Raw genomic sequence first — 13,676 nt, forward strand, 5'->3', positions numbered from 1 at the left:
TTTTCTGTAGATTTTGAAATTTAGAGCTACTTTACGCATCAATTTCTATCCTACGGCCAAAAAGATATTTTCCCATCCCTTAGGGTTGCATGCAAGGTCCATCATCATCTGTTCCCTAACTGTCCCTTTGGCTTCAGCTCCTCTTCCAGCTGCTCTGAACCCTTGAACTTTTCCTTATTGTTACTGTACCCAGTCATTCCTCCGGCCATCTGCACCTTTCTACTTCCAGGCCTTCATTATGTTGTTGCCTCTGGCTGGAATATCTTCTCTGTACTTTTTGCAAAGCTTGGCTCAAATACTGACTGCTGTAGAATGCCTATGCAGAATTTCAGTCTAATTTAAACATTTTCTTCTCTCTGTGCTTCCCTTCTCACAATACTTATGCTGTAAGTAATGACTGATTGAATATCTGTTTTCCTTATCAGATTGTGATTTCTCTGAGGGCAGGATTACTCTAACTCAATCTTGTATCCCTGAGACTGGTACTATTTATTGAGCACTTTCTGTGTATTAACTCTTTTAATATTTAAAATACACTTGTGAGGTAGGCACTAATTTAATCTCCATTATATCAGTGAGGAAACTGAGTCCCAGGGAAGTTAAGGAACTTATTCAATGCCACACAGCTAGTAACAGATGGAGCTAAGATATGAATGCCCAGGCAGTGTGGCTTCAGAAACTGTCCTCTTAACCATATTCTCTGTTGTCATGCCAGTGCTTGGCATGTGGTGGTCCCTCAGTACATGATGATGGGATGAATGACTGGTGATAGAAGCAGGTAATATTGAAGCAGTGAGACCTTATCATGAGCTGGTGCACAGCCTCAGAGAGCAGTTATACAAGGTTTAATTATGACAGAGACAGTTGGAGGGGAGAGACTAACTGGGGAAGCCATTTTCTACCAGACTCACGATTTCATATCTTGTAGTTCATCAGGGACAGTCCTTGAGGTCAGGAAAGGCCTCTGATATGTAGAAGGACATGAACAAAACAGTTGGGAGAGGGAAAAGCATGTCAATTCAAGAAATCACTGGTATTTCAGATGCAGAATGTTTTCAGTGATTTACAAACACTGATGCATTTACTCAAGCAACAGGAAAATTAATTAGACATTTTCTTTGTACCCTGCTCTGTTCTAACTGCTGTGGGAGATGTGCAAAAATGTATCAGTGGTGCCAAAGTTTGACTGTATTGTGTTAAAGTAAAGTGTATGAAGAAAATCCTATTTTCACATTGAAAAACATGTCGTAATTGGGTATGTGCTTTATATTTATCTCCGGGCACCACAGCATTATAAACATTATTAACAATCTGATAAAGCTACAGCTACTATAAACATTTATGATCACTTAAAATAATAAAAATGCTGTAAAAAAAGACATAAATGTACCTTATACTTTGATTGTAGTTGACACTAATGTAGTATCAAGTATACACATAACACTTAAAAATATAATTCCATTCTACCATAAATTTGATTGGAAACTAATATGCTAGCCTTAATTAACATTAAATATTTAAGTAGCAATAATTTTCTATGCCTTCTTAGGAGTTTAGAAGGGCATTGCTGAAATGATTTGGATAGCCCAAGTTCTTAAAAGCCCCGTCTCAGAATGTTATACTAATGCCTTTTTTCCCCTACTTAAATTTTGCTGAAGCAAGCAGAGGCACTGAAATAATTCTTCTCCTTTAAATTAGCCTCAAAATACCAGTTACTGAAATGTTGAAGATTTTATGGTAATAAAACTATTTTTCCCACTGCAAAGCATTTAAGAAAGAGTTAGGGTTAACCCTCACATTTTTATTGTCACCTCTCATCGCTTCTATGCATTTGCTCTGATTCAGACCCAATTAAGGTAATCAGCAAAGAGTGAATGCTAAGTCCCTTTACTTGCCACTTCACTAACACCAGAGTATTGAAGGAAGCTTTGGACTTCTATCCTTAAAAGCATATCTTAGATTTTACTGTCTGTTATCTCCATCTGAAGAACCCACAAACATTACTAAAAACTGAAATCATTGTCTTTCCATCGAGACCTTTTCTTCTCCACTTATCTATTCATTCAGCAAATGCCCATCTAGAGTTGAGTGGATAAATGAAATAAGAAAAAAATTACCAGGTCATCAGTATAGGCTTAAAAAAAAGAAAGTTGCATGATACGTGTATCATTCAGGGGTCAAGCAAGAGGAGCAAATACCCTACAAGCAATTTACTACAAAGAATTAGGTGCTTACAAAATCTTTGGAAGGCCCAGAGGTGGGGACTGCTTCTGGACATTTTGTTCAAGGTCATATGACTGAGCCGCGACCATAGGTCAGGAAACTGCTGCCACTACTATCATTACTGCCTTTACAACTTCCTTACAGCCTTGAAGGTGGTGGGTTGTCAATACTAGTGTTAGCTGGAGCCTCTTTCTTGTGAATCATAACTGAAAAAATAAGGATTTCATCTCTTTTTCCACCTTCCAAATCTCGCATAAGTGCATTTTACTGGCAGAACCCAAATTATATTCAGAATTATAGCTGCAAGGGAGTCTGAGAATTGTAATTTTCAGCCATTGAGCCCCAGAATTCAGGGGAACCTTGGAAGAGATTGAAAATTGATGAGGAATGTCACATACAGTATCTAGCACAGAACATGCCTCTGAATTGCTAAGATGGGCATGAGACAGGGTACTGTCGCTAGTGGATGAATAATATGAGGAGATAAAGGCAAGAGAATTCTTATAAAAACATGCTGTGCTCTCAAAGTACTTAGAAAGATTAAACTAATTCTTAATTAATTATAAATTTTGTGATATAGAATTAAATGCAATAGATGCTGAGAAAAGGTAGAGAGACACTTTGGTGCTGCAGTGGTCTGAAAAGGTTTGGAGAAGGAACTGAGCACTGACCAGGGCCACAAAGAATGAACAAAATATGCACATTGGCACTGGTAGAAGGAAGGAAATGGAATTTCAGGGCCAGGATATGGCTAAACAGGAAATACGTCCTCAAATTTTGGCTATTTGAACTCACATTCACAGATAATGGCTGGATTTCATCAGAGTGAGCCACATTTCAGAGTCTAGCTGTGACACCTGAAAAGCTTTTCATCCTTGCCTGCCTTTGAATATTATCAGTCCTTTCTATACTGACTGCAGGTGGATTACAACCTGTTTTTATGTAAACTGATTTACATATTAGATATTTGTTAGTCTCTATTTTGTTATCTACTGCTATGTAACTCATTACTCAAATACTTAGCAGAGTCAAACAGCAAATGTTTATCTCACCTAATTTCTATGGGCCAGGAATTCAGGAGCAGCTTAGCTGTGTGGATCTGACTCTGGGTCTCCTTTGAGGTTGTAGTCATGCTGTTAACCAGACTGCAGCCTTTTGATGGGCTGGATGATTTACTTCCAAGCTCATTCATGTGGATGTTGGCAGAAGGCCATGTTTCTTCACCATGTGGGCCCCTTCACAAGAAGGTCACGACTTGGCAGCTGGCCACACTAAGCAAGTGATTTAAGAGAGTAGAGCAAGACAAACAAACCAAGATAGAAGCTGCAGTGTCTTTTAGAGTCTAATTTCAGAAGTTAGATATCATCACTTATGCTTTATTTTGTTGGTCACATAGACCAACCCTACAATGTGGGAAGGGATAACACCAGGGGATGCAGAGGCTACCTTGGAAATTGGCTATCACAGTCTCTATAATCCCCAAATAAATTAGCATTAATACATGGTGTTTTAGTTAGCAAAAGTTAGAGCAGCTTATTCAAGAATCACATACTCACAGAGAATCAGAGACCTTGTTTCATTCTTATGATTCTGTTGTTCTAGGAATTTTAGGATTACAGTTAGAAATACTCACTGATGCTTCTAACCCTTATGGATCACCGAGATGTGAATATACATTTTAAAATCTTCAAATATTATTCCTGACATCTCTATTTACAAGTTAAGGTTATTTCAATTGAACAAAAGTGGAAACTGTAGCATGTAGGTAAATTTCCAAAAATTTGGAAATTAACTTCAAATGTAGAAGTTGTTTGTTATTCTGGCCGATGATATGCTTTTTTTTTTGAATGAGACTTCTTGTTTGATACATGCACTATTTAGGTAAATGATTATTTTTGCTCTATTGTAGACCATTAGTAGGACTATTATATTTATTATAAATGATTATACTGGTATTTCTTATTTGACAGTCTCACATCTGGAATTTGTAAATAAGTAATGAGTTCGGTATACATTTTTGGAAGACTTAGAGTTTTAAAAAAATTTATTTTTAAATTATTTTTGACATACAATATTATATTAGTTTCAGGTGTATGACATAATGATTCGACATTTATATACCTCATGAAGTGATCACCATGACAAGTTTAGTAACCATCTATCCTTGCACAAAGTTATTATGATATTATTGACTATATTCCCTGCACTGTACATTACATCTCCATGACTTATTTTATAGCCGAAATTGTGTACCTCTTAACCCCCTTCACCTTTTTCATCCATTCCCACCATCCCATTCCCTTTGCAACCATCAGTGTGTTCTCTGTATCAGTCTGTCTCTGTTTCGTTTTGTTTATTTTGTTTTTAGATTCCACATATATGTGAAATCATGCAGTATGTCTTTCTCTGTCTGACTTATTTTGCTTAGCATAATACCCTCTAGGTCCATCTACAAGAGAAAATGATGAATCAAGAGATGAGGTAAACATGAGATGTGTGAGACTGCTGCTAGCATAACACAGCACACTGTTTTACAGCAAACTTTTTTTATAAGTAAAAAGATTACACTCTAAAACAATGATAAAAAGTATGGTATAGTAAATACATAAACCAATAACAGAGTCCTTTATTATCATTATCAAGTATTATGTACTTCATTATATGTGCTGTACCTTTATACGACTGGCAGCACAATAGGTTTGCTTACACCAGCATCACCACAGACACATGAGTAATGTGTTGCACTACATTACAATGACTATGACATCACTAGGTGACAGGAAAATTTATAATCTTGTAGGACCACTGTTGTATATGCAGTCCATTGTTGACCAAAACATTTTATGCAGCATGCGACCGTATTTAGGGTTTAGGAACTGAAAAGCAGAGTGACTTGCTATTGTCTTTGTCACAAACCAAGCATAAGGCATCATTGTGGTCAGAACAGACATCTCCTGCCTCCAAGTCCAGGAGAAGATTCTTGCCTTTGTACAATATAGCCACTCCTTGAGCTGCGTGGTGTGCTTTGCCTACTCAATATAAGACAACCTAAGATTTTGCAAAAATCAATAGAAAATAGTTCTGGTATATGTTTATCGACTCCTTAATACTATCTTAGTCTGGTGTGGAGAGATTCTCGTCCTTACAATTTAATCACAGGTGGATTAAAGGAGTTTTTGGAAGAGATAGAGACTAAACGATTTCTGGATTATCAAATAACTAAAGGGAGGCAAACATTTGACCTAGGTGGCCAGAGAATGTCTTCTTATATCTTAAAATGACAATGTGGCAATAATGCATCCTTAAATTTTAGAAACTAGCCAAAAGAAACTTAAGATTTTATATTGAGGAATCTGGTTCTACAGGCAACTTTTAATAACAATGCAAATAAACAACATATTGAATGTTTCCAGTGCCGTAACAGTGAAATATTGATGATTTCTCACAAAATTGCCGTGAGGAGAGTCACAAATTAAATTCTATAATAATTCTACCAGGGAATTTCTCGCGTTATTTTCTTTTTAAAGAAGTATCCTTCAAGCTTCTTTAGTGACTAATGTAAGACTTAAAAGCTCTAGTTCTAGAAATAGTAGAACGATAATAATTTTCCTTTCCAGTTACTCATCTGAGCCCTGAATTAAGACACTTATACAGAAGAAAAAAATATTGTTATTAAAGTCCTTAGGAGTAGGGCCCTTTTAATTTAAAGAGCTTGAAGAAATAATCAAGTTCAGAACAGGAAGAGATGCCGTGAAAATTGGATCAGTTGGTGGAGAAGCTCTATATATGTGACTGACATTTATATCTCTGTCCAGGATCTCTTCTCCCAATTCTAGATCTGCATATCCAAGTTCTTATACCCAGCATCTTCATTTGGATGTCTGAGAAGCAACTCAAATATAACATGTTCAGAACTGAACTTCTGATCATCCTTTCCAAACTAGCTTTTCTTTTAGTATTCTGCATTTTAGTTCACACTTCCAGCTATTCAGGTTCAAAACCTTGAAGTCTTGACTCTTCTTTTCCATCCCGCATCCACTCGATGGGGAGCACGGCATAGGGAACGCAGTTAGCATTAATGTAATGGCTAGGTGGAGAGCCAGAGGAGAGAAAGAGCAATTAGGGGGATTGTTTTATAAACTATATAAATGTCAAAACAGTGTACGGTATACTTGAAACTAATAATAAAATAAAATTTAAAAAAATCTATCTGTCAATCTTATTGGTTCTGCAGTTATGTCTGCGGTTATACTCACAACCCATCATTCTGTACATCACTTAGGCTGCCTCCCTGGTCTGAGCCATTATCATCTGTAATAGCTTCCTAACTGATTCCCTACTTTGACCTCCACTGCTTCCCCCCCACCCCCATTTAGTCTATTCTCAATGCAGAAGTCAGAATAATCCTTTAGGAATGTAAGTCAGATCATGTCACTGAGAGCAAAAGTCCTTACTATCATTTACAAGACCCTACATGTTCTCTTTCTGTCCTTGTCATCCACTGTTCTCCTTTTCTCCATTCCAGCCACACAGACTTCCTTGCAATTCCTCTAACATGCCAGGTATGCTCCCACCTTAGGGCATTTGAACTTGCTCTTGTTCCTGTTGTTGTCCCAGACAGTTGCCTGTTTCACTCACTCACTTCTTACAAACCTTTACTCAAAGGTCAGCTTTTCAGTAAGCCTCTCCTTGGCACCTTATTTAAAATTGTGAACTGGTCCACCTTCCCAAGTCCTTATGTCTCTCCCTTGCCTTATTTTTATCCATAGTATTTACACTGTCTAACTCACTTTCCTGGACTGTTTGTTCACTGCTGTATCTCCAGCACCTAGAATAGTGCCTGGCTCAGAGCAGATACTCAATGAATATTTGCCGAACAAATGAGTAAATGACTACTATTGTTACTTGATTTGGTTGGGAAATTTTGAGGTTGGGCTTTGTCATCTCCCTTCTCCGCCAAATTCGAAGAGTTCATTTTGAGATCAGAAACTTCATTTCTACCATTGTGGGTTTTTATCCTACTTTGTATAAACTGCTTAGGAGGAGTACCCTGTTGCTATGAGAGAAGCAGGATTTTGTTTTCCAAGAACTGCAGTAGGGAAAGCAACCTGCAGGGGGCTGTTTCTTCTTTCTGCCCTTCCTTATGGTAGGACTTCCCCTGACTTGAGTGGACTACAGAGGTTCTCATTGGGATACTGACATCCTGAAAAACTTGATAATTGCTGGAATGAGAGACAGAATGCCTCTGGAATGGAGATATCATAATCTGGAAAGTAGGGATTTTATGCAAAGAGAATAGATCTGTGTCTTATGCATTTACCTTGTCCAATATATGAAGAAAGGAGGTAGGCAAGAGACACACTTTCCTTTCCACCTCTTCCTTCTCTGATTATTCACAATATTTTCCCCCGAGCTTTATAATTGCCTGCTTCTATCTCTCTCAACATACATCCACTATGGCTGGAAGTCACACATTGATGACTTGGTGATCCTACGTGTTCCTATCAATCAGGAGCCTGACCCCATCATCATATCTGTGACTAGCCTCTTTAGAATTGGCAACATTTTGAAAAACATAGAATTTTAGGGGGAAATATTTTATAGCTTGACTTTAAATTTGTAATAAATTCACTTATTTGGAAAACAATAGATTCCACATCTTACTGAAAATTTTGATAAATATGCTTAGAAAGAATACTCTGTTCTTTATTGGATGATACAAGAGACAACAGACTGTATTAAAGCCAATAACAAATAGACCGTTCAGCAAATGGACTATGCACAATTATTACACTGGTACCCTATGAAATGATTATCATGTAGGAAACCAATATAGTGTTTGGAAATAGAAAAGCCAAATTGGGCATACAGTAGAATTCTGATAAAATAAAAAGAATGAACATTTTGAAAATTAAAGTTAAAAAAAAATCAGTTTTGTGCATTTATGTTGCCTATGTTGCTATGACCATAGGCTAAAGGCCATGGAATCAATATTTTAATATTCTTCCAAAATAATTGCCTCATTTCTCCTGGCTTTAGCTTTGAGGAACATGGGCCTAATAATGACTGACCTTTCTTGTTAGTTGGCTTTAGTCCTGGACCTTCAGTCACTGACCTACAGGATGCTCTTGGGCAAGACTAAGGGAACTGACAGGTATGGTTTGGTGGAAGATATCACATTCAGACCTGAGGTATCACACAAGAGAGCTTTCTGGAGAATAGAGTTTTATAACTCCTTATACTTTATAACATTCTGTCTCCAGCTCAGCCTCTCACTTGTTGTGGAGTCCTGGACAAATCACATTCTTTCATTTTAGCCTGCATTTTCCTCATTTTTAAAATGAGTGGGGTGGATTAATTTTCTCTATTGTCCTTTGCAGTTGTAAAGTGATAGGCAATCACTCAGCTGCACAACAATGACCATCCACCTTATTCATCATAATAATATTAATATGATACTTTTGATTTGTATAGTGCTTTATTAGCTTTTACCACCCACAGAAACCACTGCAGATCATGTTGGCTAAGAATCATTCACCACCTCTACAAATAGAGCTTTCTTTTCAGGGAGTGGTGTTTAGGAAAGCTTTCTAAATGAAATGATCCCATAGCAGGTACTTGTAAGACATTTATAAAGAGAAAAGAAGAAAAAAAAGCACGAGGAAAAGGCAAACTGTTTTACTTCAACAAATAATGAAAATCAGTTTGCTTACATGCTTCTTTACATTCCTAACACTTTAAAAAGCTTTGTTGCTTAAACGTAATTTCACAGTCAATTAATCTACCACATACTGTATGCTCTTTTCTGTAGGCTGTTGTTCTAGGCACCCAAATCTCACAAACTGCGTTTTTGCTACATTTTTAGGTTGATTTAAATGTGACTGCTGAGAGTGGGCACCATCTGATTTTCAGAGAAAAAACACTTCAAAAATGGACTCAGGGAACAGAAAAGCCTCTGTCAGAGATGATTCCATGTTCAATATGGCCAATCTTTGATTCTGGACCATCAGAACCTGGGATCTGGGTCTTAGAGAGCAGCTCCTTATCTCCTTCGCTGATCCTTCTGTTAAAGTGCAGCAGAAGGCAGCTGAATTTTAGAGGAAATAGAATAAAAGGGTCATAGGAGTTTCATGAAAATCAGTGGAGAAATAAATGGAACTTCTATTAGCTGATTGGCTTCTGAAGGAGGAAAGAGGATGAGTACTAGACTGCACATTAGGGTCCAGCTCTGCTAATGGGTGGAGTGAACGAGGGCGAATTATGTCACCTTCGCCTTGCAAGCTGTCAGCTCCATCTGAAAAGTAAATTGACTGGGCTGCTCACTATGGCCTCCATGCGTCCTAACTGTTACCAGAGAAGTACCAGAGAGGAGCCATGAAAATAAACACATGTTCATTTCCAAATATTTTGGAATGTATATGCAACACAAATAAAAAAAATTTTGGTAAGTGTCCATTGCCTCTAATAAGGTTTTCTTTCGGGATTGTGGACTGAGACTTGTAAAACATTGATCTATTGCGTTAGCGGCACTCACGCCTTCTCTAATCACTCTGGCTGAAAAAAATTTTAGGGGTCATCATACAGTGTTTTAGTTTAAGTCCGAGTGAGACCGTAAACTTCACAGGACAGGAATTCTGTCTTTTGTGTTTTATGTTCTATAATGTACCATGTACATTTACACAGTTTGATAAATTATAAGAATAAAAATAAGTGCTGATCCAACACATTCATCCATTTAATATTTAGTAGATTTTAGTGATGGCTTCACTATTTTATCCTCAGATATTTTACAGTGTTTGGAGTTTTTATGGCAGGCTCTCAGAGACAGACTTTAAGTTTAAATTTTGCCTTTTGGAGAGGCATCGATTCTAAATGCCCTTCTGGGGCCCACTCTTTAGCCATTGAAAGACTCAAGCTGACTTACCTCAGGAGCCTCTTTAAGGCCATTTGCTGTTGCATTAGTCAGCTCCCTTTGGGGGATATCTAGCACTATTCATTGCTATGTATACTTTTCCAATTTTACACAATTTATGGGAAGCTCTTTTCAGATGAATCTTCTAAAACACTGACTTCATTATGTCATTTTTTGGCATAAAACTGGCAACACTTCTAAAATTAAATCTCAACCTATCGGCTTGAAATTCAAGGTCTTCCATCAGCAGAGAAACATATTCTAGTATTTCTCACTTACAAAACAAGGAAATAATCAAACTAACAACAAGAACGACAACAAACTTTTCTTGAAGTCACTTATCCTCCATCATTGTTTTACCTCTGTTTCCTTTATAGCAAGACTTCTTGGAATAGTTTTTTATACTCGATCCCCTTTTCTTGCCTCCTAGTCACTATTCAACCCACTCCATGTGGTGCCTGTAATTCATTATTCTATTGGAACTACTCTTTTCATGTTTATCAACCATCTCCATGTTGCCAAATCCGGTGGCCCCAGCTCTACCCTCTCTAACATGACTTCTCAGCAAGGTTCAGCATATTCTTCTGGTTTTCCTTCTGCCTTCCTGACTGTTCCTTTCAACCTTTTTTGCTACTTCTTCTATTGGACCTCAGATATTGAAAAGTTTCTAGGCTCAGCCTGGAGTTCTCTTCTCTTTCTTCACTTTTTACCTAACTAGTTTTACTTAGCCCCATGGCTTTAAATATCTTCTATAGGCTGATGTCTGTTTTTTTTCTTCTTCTCATATTTCTAACTACTCCCCTAGATTCCAGATACCCCTAACCAACTGTTTTCTTTCACTTTGTACTTGGATAGTACGCTCATGCAGCTGGATACCTTCCCAGTATTTACTTTCCCCAAGAGAACCCTGGTATTGTTTGGGGTAGCAATATGCATAGTTAAGAACTACATTTTTAGACATCCTCACAGCTATGAGCAGTCATGGGAGATGTATATCAAAGCCTTCTGGAGATTTCTGGGAAACTTTCAATCTTGGTACATACGCACACCCTTCCTCATTTTGCTGCCTTCTTATTTCAGCCTGAACCATGGGCCACTCTCTGCCTTCTCACTGTGCATCTGACACATTGGTCTCCTTTCTGTCCTAGAATATGAACATGAACTATTTTTCTCCTAAGAACATATGATCTTGCTGCTTCCTCTTCCTGATGCCTGCAAGAATTCTGACTGCTTATAATTTAGGTTTCAGCTCAAACACCATTTCCTCGGAGAGGCTTCCTTCAGCATCCTAATGAAAGTAAGGGGCCTCATCTGATGTGGAATGCCTATCCTTTTATTTATCTCTAAGTCAAGTCAAGTCTACCTCAAGGCTCACCATCTCCAGGAAGCCTTTCTCTAATTATTTCAATCTATAAGGATCTTTCTGTTTCTTGATCTCCACAGTACTTATCTATACTATCTTTTCTGGAGTGTGACTAGACAGTCTTTGCTGTTCATAGGTAGTTTTGGTATATATGCCTCACTTATCTAAGCAGAATATAAGCTTTCTGAAAATGATAGGTTTTGAATATTTTAAAAATATCTTCAGTGCTTGCCTCATGGCTGAGGCTTAAAAATATATATCAATTTAATGATGTTTAGATTTTTGGTAAATAATGCCTTCATAGCAATCACCTGCTTTTGTCTTTACACTGCAGGGTTTTTTTTGCAGAAATATTTCCCTGCTTGATTATAAAGAGGATCTCCTAATGTTTTAATTTTATCTTTTGTCTGGCTAAAATCAAGGTAGGATACTAGTATATAAGAATATAAAATACATTTTGCAATAATTTTATTTCAGTTGGTTTTAGAACCAAAAGTGAAGATAGTTATGGTATTGATTGACATTGCTCTTCTCCATGAATATACACATATGTGGTGTGGGTAAGAAAGCCTGGCATGTGATGGTGAGCTGTAGCTTTCAGAATTTTTGTTTCAATATAGGAGAAAAGTACATTCGTTTCTACTCAAAATGATGTTATGAATCATTTTCAGTAAGGCCTGAAGTTCTGGGTTCATTTTTCCAGAGGCGATTAGTGATTATGGATTTGTGCAGATCCATACCCATACATCTTTCCTGGCATCCATGGCAACAAAAAAGGTACATCTTTGAGAAGTTTAATAGGGACAATCAAGAGAGTTTTTTTTTTTAATGCAAAGCAAGCTGGTCCATTTGAGTTCAAATCCCAACTGCAGGTCTTATTAGGATTAGTCATTATCAGGCTGAATGAACCAATCCAGGAAATGAACAATTGCTCTGTAAGGGTATCATATTCCTACTTTATCTGAGATTTTGTAAGGGAAGTAATAACTTGCTTAAATTTAGTCAAGATTCAAAGAACCTAGAAGTAACGATCTCATCCCAATTTGTTCATATTTTTGGGTCATCTGGGTCAGCAATCTCACAAATGTACACTGGTCAACCCTATTTAGGTCAATCTTTAAATTCAGAAAAGTTCAGCTAAAATTTAAATCCAATCTATAATGAAAAAAATAAATCTTTAAAATACGAAAGATTAAAACCCAGAGAAATGTAAATTTAAATTGGGGTTATCAGAGAACATTCTTCATCTGATAGAGTTGCCACATTTTAAGGGGATTGTAAAATTCTCCGTGTTTACAAGGAGGATATAATGAAAAATAACTTCAAAACAGGCACTCAGAAAACATCGAGTGAATTTAATACCCTTCCTTACTAGTAAAAGTAAATAAAAGCTTCTACAACAATTTGAAAATTATGAAGGGACTACGTCCACATCAAATATTGTATGTCAGTAGAAATTGCTCTAAAATGACATCATGGTTATATTTCTTTTAGGAAAGATGTGTTTTAGAAAACATTCCAGTTTTACATTTTTATTTTAATTGAAGTTGTGTGAGAAAAATGATTTTCTCTGTGGAAGGTATCTGCTGATTTGGCATCCTATCTAATCCCATGCATTCTGTGTGTCTAGGCAATATTCCTTGCATTTCGGTGAAAAGGTCATCTGCTGTTAATAACTGTGTGCTGAACTTCTGTTGTTGCATACTGTTTAGGTAGGAGAAGACTAGAGGACAATGTGTATGTATGTGCTGGTGTTGATAATTTTCCACGAACAGATGGCAAAATGATAAACTAAAAATGTATGTACTGCACTGTAAACATTTCCTCCCGAGTGATTTGGCAGACTGACAATTGCCAGATAAGAAAAATAAGGGTGTTTGTTTAGAGCCTTAGGAAAAATGTAACGCCTGAAAATAAAAGGAGATTATTTGCATGTTTAACTCTTAAAAGCAAAGAGGGAGTTCTTTTAACTAGGAGATGTTACCTTTGAACTCACTTGTGAAAGACTGTTGATCAGTTTTGGGCTTAGTGTCCTGTGTTGGTTATAATTACTTGTGTATAATTACTCTCCTACACAGGTTTCTTTGAGGATTTTGTTAGTTGGCTATTTTTTCTGTCCTGTCTCAGAAAATACTGAATATTTTCACATGGGCTACTTTCGGGGATTCCCAAAGTAGG

General features: G+C 37.0%; 1 long non-coding RNA gene across 5 annotated transcripts in view; it reads right to left on the reverse strand.

Moving 5' to 3' along the window:
• Window positions 1–1,522: 1,522 nt before the first annotated feature.
• The window catches only part of LOC120604983 (uncharacterized), a 30,921-nt gene continuing 18,767 nt past the window's right edge, over window positions 1,523–13,676 (reverse strand). For 2 of the 5 annotated variants that reach the window (XR_005653470.1, XR_005653472.1), the window contains exon 6: window positions 3,973–6,310. This is a non-coding gene — a long non-coding RNA (uncharacterized LOC120604983). Of the gene's footprint in view, window positions 2,079–3,275; window positions 6,311–13,676 lie in introns of those variants that run through there. The other 3 variants (XR_005653471.1, XR_005653473.1, XR_005653469.1) reach the window with 2 other exon arrangements.

Source organism: Pteropus medius, unplaced genomic scaffold, assembly GCF_902729225.1.
Source record: "Pteropus medius unplaced genomic scaffold, Ma_sr-lr_union100, whole genome shotgun sequence".
Taxonomy (NCBI): Eukaryota; Metazoa; Chordata; class Mammalia; order Chiroptera; family Pteropodidae; genus Pteropus; species Pteropus medius.